Source organism: Scomber scombrus, chromosome 6 (genome assembly GCF_963691925.1).
Source record: "Scomber scombrus chromosome 6, fScoSco1.1, whole genome shotgun sequence".
Taxonomy (NCBI): Eukaryota; Metazoa; Chordata; class Actinopteri; order Scombriformes; family Scombridae; genus Scomber; species Scomber scombrus.
The window spans coordinates 33,100,939-33,110,347 of record NC_084975.1 but is presented as its reverse complement, the minus strand read 5'-3'; positions in this window follow the sequence as shown (position 1 = coordinate 33,110,347).

The following is a 9,409-nucleotide window of genomic DNA, read 5'->3' as shown; positions in this document are numbered from 1 at the left end:
CTCTAAATATTCCCCTGCAGTTGTCTCGGCACTTCCTTCCTGTATTTCAAGTGGTGAAACATCCGCTGTGCCTTCAAATGGTTGATTCTGAGCTTCCACAAGGTGTGTTTGTCCCACAGCTTCAGTAGGTTGCTCAGATACCATACATTCTGAGGGCTTACCCTTGAGATCCACAGGTTGTACATGCTGTGTTTTCTGTTCAGGAAATTCCACAAGAAACGAGTCCTCTGTGAATTCTTTGGGATCTGAACGTTTGACAGGAAGTTCCGCTGGACAGTTGGATTCCACCAAACCTGTCCACTTCACAGATGCTACAGCTTTACCGACAACTGTATAATCCTCATTTTCAGCTGATAACTCCACACTATTCATTGTTTGTTGGAGGGGGCTGGTAAGACCCTTTACTTCCATTTGTGCAGGGTCCAATAATTCTGTCCTCACATGGTGCACAGTTTCCACAATCTCTTTCTCTCTGGCATCCGTTTCATTCATTTCTGAAGCGGTGGACTTGGAATCTGGGTTAAGGTCATCAGGTCCATGAAAGTTCATGCTCTCCTCTGATAATTCCTGTGAAGCTGGCGCATCAGTCAGTTCTGTTCGTTCAAGCTCTGTTGAGCTAAATCCTGGAGAAGTATAACTGGATTCTGAATTTGTAACACAGTCAGATCCATTAGTGGTCGTGGTCTCACCCTCTGTCTGGCTGGGTAGATGCATGGCGTCCTTGTCAGCTTCCTCTCTCCGGGTTGGCTCAGGAGTCCTAGGAGACTGGACGTCTGCCCTTCCTGTTATATCCTTGGCTTCTGACGTTGTGTCTGACGGAGTATTCAGATTTGTTACCAGCTCTCTCTTTGACTGTACCTCTGTTGGGCTCTGAGACTCTATACTGGAACTCGAGCTAAGCTTGGCCTCTGTGCCTCCTCTTTTCCCCCTCTTCTTCCTCCTTTTCTTTCGGCCCTTTGCTCCAATCTCTTCACCCTCTGGCTTCTCCTCTAGTCCCTCTTCTATCTCTACTGTTTCTGAGCTCTTTCTGGTGTGTGTCGTCTCTCTGTTACTGGCCTCCTCTTTGCCTCCCTCCTTCCAATCTGCCTCTACTTCCTCCTCTTGCTGTGATCCGTGTACTTCCCGTCTTTGTGCACCAGGCCCATGTGACAGAACTGGCTGTGTTCCAACAGCATGTGGCTGACTAAGAGCTGCAGACAGTTGATGAGAACTAAGACCCTGTTCTAACAGCTGTTGAGCGCTAAGACCAGAAGCTTGGGCTGAGCTCAGGTCACATTCTTTCTGCTCTCTCATTCCCTGTTCCAGCTGTTCAGTCTCTCTCTGATCCACTGTGTCACAGTCATACCAAACTGACTGGGAGCTCAATGCCTTCATGTTTGAGTCTTCATTGGCACCCTTATCTAAGTCTTCACTCGGATACCATACTGTGTTTGCAACCATTTCTGGTACGTGTGGGGGTGATCCCATTTTACTCCCAGTCCAGCTTCCATCTCTCCACAGCACTCTGCGGGGTTTTCTTTCTTTGTCTGTGGAACTGGGACTAGTCCTCCTGCCGGGCTGAGGACTCTTGTGAGTGGATTCAGGTTGACTCAGAGCCTCTGGGTCTGACTGGCTCTCCTGGGGATCCTGGGATTGTTCCTGGCCCATGGTTACTGAGAGGAGACAGGATGAGATTAAGGACTGGAACACAACAAGTTAATAGCTCGGATCTGGGAACGCTGAATTATCGCTACATGGAAGTTAAACAAATCAAGAAATACTAAAAGTCACAGGATAAGACAGTTTATCCACATTATATAAACTGTATAATTGGAGGTCAAACTGAAAGTTAGTGCACTTTATATGTCAAAGAAGCAGGGAGACAGTTCATAAACTGTCATGGATGTTTACAACAGACCATCTGGGTGATCATTTTACTGTTGGCCTTCATATTGTGCTCCAAATTAATTTGACTAACTTGGGGCTTTGTTTACAACCTGTCTCATTGTGTCATCGTGTTTCTTGACCTGTCAGGCCTCATTTTCAAAGTTGATGTTGAAGCATTTCAGCAAGTAACTCAGTGAGTATGATCATATGATGATGCTAAATCCATTCAAATAAGACCCAGTATCTGGTCATATTAAAAATGGATCAGAATCCAAAGTTTTCTTAATGACAAACCCACAGAGAATTATCACTGATACAGCAGTTCCCCTCTACTCTATGGAACATTTTAGTGGCTTTCAGTTCATTCTTTAGGTTTTACAGTCTCCAAGCATTAGTGTTTTGGTTCCATGTTATGTTTTTCATCAACTTGGTTTCCAACTGCAGCAGCAAGCAGCTGTTTTGGGTAAAAAAAACCCTCTGATAAACACTGATTTTACCTGCATAGCACCAACACTGTGTGTGACTGCATTTATAGCCTATTGCACTGCACCCTAGTTGCTAAAAAGTCATTAATACAGCTTTAAGTTTGCATTTAGTTTGGTTTAAATTACTGATCTGTTATGTGTGTTCATTCAATCAATTCTTTTTTTCCTTTAAATCATCAGTACTTATTTTTCACTGAAGATAAATACTTATGATTGCATCTGAAGAGGACACAGAGAGTTGGTCTACATTAGAAAACGTTTCTCTGAATCACTCTCGGTTCCCATGTTCATACAAGCAGAAGAGCCTCCAGTATGCTTGTGCCCACACTGCAAAATGATTTCCCCTCTGGCATAAAAAGTTAATCAGCAATCAATACCAACATGACCAACTCAGTGTCAATTGGTGTCCCTGTCCCCTGTGTCTTTTTTCTGTTCAAACTGTGTCTAAAATCATGAATTCATTCTTAATTATGTAGGTAAAAGAATTTCCAATGACATTCTACAGCAGGTATTATGTGGTGTAATGTCTTGTTTGCAAATTTAAAATAACCAAAATAAACTTGTGACTAACACTTCTCCACTCTGTCAGCACACTGTAAAACTCACCTTTCCCCCCTGAAGACGATTGCAGAGCAGAGTGAAGTTTAGCTTCATTAGCTGGGAGACGCTCAGTGTCTTCCTGCTCTGTCTCTGTCAGTGTTTCACTCTCTACCACACGCTCAGATATCAGCAGCTCAACTTCCCACTTCTCTCCTTCCTGTTTTCCTACGATAGTGGTGGTTGTCAAGGCAACAGCCTTCCTGTCAGCACAGTTCCCGTCACCACTTGGTCCAGACGCTGGGTTTATGGGTAACTGAGTCTCCTCTGTTCTGGGACTACAGATATTTTTTGTGATTCCCGCCTCACCAATCACAGATGCCCCTGCCAGTTCTATGGGTGACAGAGCTCCTTCTGTGTGACTTCCTGTTGTTTCTGGCTGTCTCTGTGCAGTTCCTTTACCAGCCTCTAGGGTACCTCTGTTATTTCCTGGAGATTCTCTTGCACGTCTTGTGTTTTTTGTAGTTCTCCTTTTGTTTTTAATGTTACGACCAGCATGAGAGTTGGCAGCTGGTGCACTTTTCTGCTCTCCCCCAGTTTCCTGGCTCTGACACAAAGTTCCAGTGGTACAGGATGTCTGAGTGACAACAGCAGAGTCCTCCCCAAGCTTTCTCTCCTCCAATGACAAGGGACTTCCCAGTTCCTCTGTCACCGTGCTACAGTTCTCTGTGGTTACCACAGCCGGACCTGCAGCCTCCTTGCTCTCCTGTTGGCTGTTAGACCAGGGTTGCAGTCCACAGTCTGGGCTGACCAGCTCGTGATTGATGGTGGCGGATGTGGAAGCATGTGTCAGTGTGATAGTACCACCAAGATCTGAGATTATCTGCAAGAAAGAGGAGAAATCCAAAGTAAGTGGTGATGGAAATACAGCAACCATATTGGACTGCCTGATGACGTAACAGATACATGTGATCTTAGCATGACGAAAAGCTAAACTGCCCCTAAATCCATTCAAGTAAGATCACACTGTAACCATGGTAACATGAGTGTACATAGAGGAACATTCTCAGTTTAAATGAAAAGGGGATCAAACAGAGGTATAATGTGTATTTTAGGTATTCCTCCTTAAAAAATGAGTGAAACAGATTCAGTTTCATTAGATCTACTCTGGACCATGCATTGTGTCATGAAGTACAAACATAAACCAAAACAGCAGTGCAGTGGTAACAACAAGAGTAGATCTATAGCACAGACCAAGTCGACCGAACACAGACAGAACATTACTCAAAAACTTTATCTACTTTCTACTCTCAATAATGATGTGTTTTAATATTCAAACAAAGCAAGATATTCATCTCCCAGACAGTTATTACATTCATTACAAAACCTTTTATTCCTTCCGTGTTTGTGCAATGCCACTTCTGCAAAAACCTCTGCTCAACTACCGGCTTCAGGTATCTGATATATATCACACATCCAGTTCAACCAAAGGAAGGAGGAAACCACAATCATCTTGTAACCCATGGTGATGCAAATGTGATAAACAAGTTAAATTAGACATTGCACAGCTCTTTATAATTCAAACACACAGTAGGCATCTGGTCAGAGTCACCTTTGACCCTGAGATGAGTAAATTGGACCAGGTTTGATATAGAGACTGACACGGTCTCTCTCTTGGAGAAAGAAAAACCCATTAACATTTCACGAAGCAACCCAAAGTGACACAACTACATAAAACTAATATTTTGGTGTCTCCTTCAGACATCAGAACTTATCGAAGACACTTCACTCCCCTTTTTTCTGCCATCAGATTGGAGTCATACAGACCACCGTCATAAATGAAAAGACACTACACCAGCCATAAAGTATAGAGACACTGTACATTCCTTTTCTCCCTCTGTGTGTCTTGAAACAACACTAAAACAAAATTATTTTTCTTAAAGAAAAACTGTTCCATAACATGTTTAAGTACACATATATGATCAACCCATTTAAATACTATTATCATCACAAAATCTGTACAACTTTACATTCAGTATATTAATCAAAAGTTAAATAGTTATTACTGTCCTCAATGTTCACATTCCTCTTATGCTGCCAGCCGCCAATATCCATTCATTCCATTCATACAAGCACAGATCTGCATAGACCCTATCATGGACCAACTGGCAACTCTATGCAGCTGCATCTGTCTATTGGAACAATAAGATGAGTCACTCAATTTTAAGAAATCATCCCTGAGTTTGTATCATGTTGAACAATTTAACATAAACAGGTAAGAAGGTGCAAGATGATCTCTTAATATATTCATTCAAAACGTTGTCTATAGCAGCAGTCTTACCACTCTTAAGGCTCACAAAGCCTTTTGCAATTTCCTCCTCTGTAAAAGCAACATTTAGTTCCTCATCAGCAAATATATGACCAGTGCTGGCATCCTCTGTTAACACATCCCTTTCACTCATAGAAGTCTTTCAACTGGACACAACATTCTTCGTCGTTAATATTTCCAGCCATCATATCCCAGTACGGCTTTGGGTTTTTCACTTTAATGTTCCTAAACTCACTGTTAAATGTCTTTCTATGAGCTCTCTGTGCCTTCATCAGTTCTCTTTTATATTCTTTACTTAATACTTACGTTTTTTCCATTTTCCACAATTTAACATGTATTCTGTCTGTCTTTTATATCGACTTTCAAAATTCATTCATGCTGTTCTTTTCCACAGCTTTCTAGGGAAAGTAACTCTTTTACTATCAATCATGACTCTACATATTTTCTCAGTTATTTCATCCACAGACATATCATCCCAGTTATGTAACACATTATCCAGAGAAAAGAGAGGCACTTTAGTTTCTACATTCTCCTCTCTTTTCTCTTTGTGCTATTTTTTCAATTTCTGTCCAGTCTTTTATAACAGAATCTATGTGCAGTCATGATGAGTCATTAGTTCCTTCTTGTAAACTTTATAGTTCCCATACAACACCGATTCAATCATACAGTGCTTCTGAGAACAGGCGATCATTATGTAGGGTGGGGGTGGAGAAACTGTTTGAAGAGCAGTATCCAAGCTCAGAAACCTTGAGTGTCACTATTTCAATGAGGAATCCAATAAAGTAAATATGAAGACAGCTCAGTTCCACCAACACTACAGTTAAACCTGCTTCTGCTATTTGGTAACAACTGTCCTCCAGCCAGAGGCAGCTTCCAGGATCATCTGCCCCAGTAAAGTAGATAAATGATGCTCTTCTTAATTATTCAGATGGTCAACACTCCTTCCACCAAAGGGAGGAACTCACACGTCATCTCAAGCAGCTTGTAATAACATCCTTTAGAGGAGATCACAATGGATTTACTATTTTTTTTTGTTTCAGCTTCCAACACTCACTTCTTTGCCCTTACCTTACACACACCTCAGGTATCAGTCAGTAATTATCTCCTCTCCTTTTCTATGCCACACCCACTCTCTCACTGGTGCCAATCGCTGCCGTGCAGTTAAGTTTTTACATGTACTGCTACACCAGCATCAGTCATTTACAATGCAAACAGCAAGATTCTAGCATATATCTAAAAGAGCAGTGCTATAGCTGCCATCATCTCTACATGTATCCTGTGACTTTCTCCACAAAGGTATTTGAGCCAGTTCCAGTTCAAGTGATGACTATACAACATTTCTCACATATGTTCATCCACAACCATTTAATCTGTCATGTTCTTATCCATGACCAAAGCTTCTCTTTCTTTGGTATGGGCATTCATGTCTTCATAGATCAATAGAAAGGTGTGTTAGATAATCAAACACACCAGTATCTACTCTTGTATGGTGCGATATAAGACAGCGGGAGCACCACGTTTCAGTATATTTCTATTCATTTGCACACATACAAAGACATTACTATGATGACTCTTCTGCACACATTTATCCCAGATAGCACTACTTTTTTAAAGATTATTTTTTGGCATTTTTGCCTTTATTGGACAGCGAAGAGGCAGACACAAAAGAGGGAAGAGTGACATACAGTAGGTATGGCATGTAACAGAGGTCCTATCTATGTGGTATGTGTAGTAACCATTCAGCTGCCAGAGTGCTCCCCTGTTAGTATTACTTTCTGCCATCAGCCATTTGTAAGATAATGTTGCTTCTTGATAAACATTTGGAGGCCCACATGAGTACATTCAGTCTATTATTGTCTCATTGAAGCAGAGGACATTGTATTTCTTACATATTTAGTTTACTTCTTATGCCACACACATTTAGGGTAAGGGTCCTTGCACATGAACACTTCCTTGTACATATTTCTTTTCTTCCTCTTTTTCATCATCATGTCAGCCTTCCTTCTTCTGCTTGTAAATATGACTGTCATTGGATGGTTCCTCCACCCATCCTGTGTGCTGTTGACACATCATGCTACTTTACATGGGAATTGGCAGCTGCAGCAAGTCTGCACACTTTTCTGCACCTTCTCAGTTTGAGCATGGTGGTCATCCAACTTTTCTCACAGCTTTTCAGTGACATCATCCATGAAGCCTGTTTTAGAGCGATCCTTTTCATTTGGAGCTGAAGTTGCCAACAGGTGATTATATTAACTGTATTAGAAATATTTGAGATTATTAGATAATCACCATCAATCATTCCAACAGTTTAACACACATCAACTATCCTCCACAATGTGTTTTCAGTACAGTAAAGTGGTATATTCCTGACTTTGAAACTCATTTTGCACACCTGTGTGAAATTGTGTAACCAGCGCAAAATGTAAAGTACACAGGTGGGAGCAGAGGTTCATTCAAATGAAGTTGTTGTATTTTGGTTGAAATTTGGTCCCAGACGCTGTGCTGAAAACAGACGTCTCAACGTTAGATAGTAAAACACCCAAAGAGACCCTGCTCTAGAGACTGGCTGACCATCTGTGGCACAATTTAAATCCACTACTGCTTTGTTGATTTTATCAACAGGATCAACTTAAATACAGCTGCAGAAATGCTGCAACAATGTATTAATGATTCAAATATAAATCATTTCTTTCAATTAAACAATCTCATCTTTCTTTTAAGCAAAGGTAACATCTCATGTTTTATTCTTGAAACACGCTGCAGTGCAAACACTGCTGTGTAACATTAATATACTTACTAGAGTAACTGACTGATGAAAATACTCCATCTGTGATTGGCTGCAGATTTGTGGTGATGTGTTCATGCTTTGATGTTCTGAACCATGGAAACATTTTCTGAAGAAAAGCTTTCAGTTTGTTGAGCTGTTGTTATCATGTCTAATAATAATCACCACACCCACTGATCTATATTCACCTTCACTCAGCCCGTTTGTATGTTGTACTGCTGCACATGCATGAACCATGCTTCATTGCAGTTGTGTGGTTAAAATAGGGCCCCTTGTGTCTGCTCAGTGTCTTCTTGTGTGCCATTACTTGTAACATATGAGGTCGACATGCACTAATTATTCTCATTACCATTTATTTCTTCATGAGAAAATGAACACATCCAATTCAGTAAAGTGCAGCAGGACCTGCTGTCAGAATGTGATACCCCCATCTGGCTCCATGTAGCACTGTTGATGAAGGATGATCACCAGAACTATCCAGTCAACAAGTTACTGACTGCATATTTACTTTGCAAGTCAGTGTGAACAGGAAACAGACCACAACTAAAATAATACAACATCAGGGGTCCGTTCCATAAAGCCTGTTCAGAAAAGCGGCGCTTATTGTCAAACACCTGACTTGAATGAGCCTAACAAATAGATCAGGCTAAAGCGGTTCCATAAAGACCGATCCACGTTCATGCAATCAAACTAATTAAAGACAGGCTTGAGTATTCAGACTAATTGCGTGTGCACACCATTCACATGCAGCCCATGACGTAGAACACAGATCAAGAAGAATGAAGAATTTAAACATAGGATCACAAAAAAGAGGTAATACAGCAGCAATAAATAAAATCCAAGAGAAAGGATGGCAGGAAATTGCTGATGGATTGAATGGGTCTGATCTGTCACTGAGGGTGCCTCTTGTTGCAGTGCCCTGTGTACTATGACAGCTCTGTCATGTACAAGCTCCTCAATCAAGGGACACGCCTTGACTAACAGAAACAGTGCATGTGTTGAGGTCGTTATATAGACTGGACCTTACTCAATTAATAGAAAAAGGGAAACGCCTAGACATGCATCCACTAAACACATCTTAGTTTACTTTTTAGACTTGTTTTTGTTTCATGTTTAATTACATTTATTTTATTTTATGTAGTAATCGGTAACAAATACCTTTTAAAACAGCGCTTCCTACCAGGAAAACAGCAGTTAAAGACATATGGATTTAAATATTACATTTCTTGTCCAAATATTTTTGCAGTTGTTCAATATTTATGAGGATATTATTCTGGCAGGGTAATTTAAATTCACTAAGCATATGCCTCAATGTCTCAATGTGAGATATCATGCACACACACACGCACACGCAGGCACACACACACACACACACACACATACACACGCACGATTATTATTAAGTCG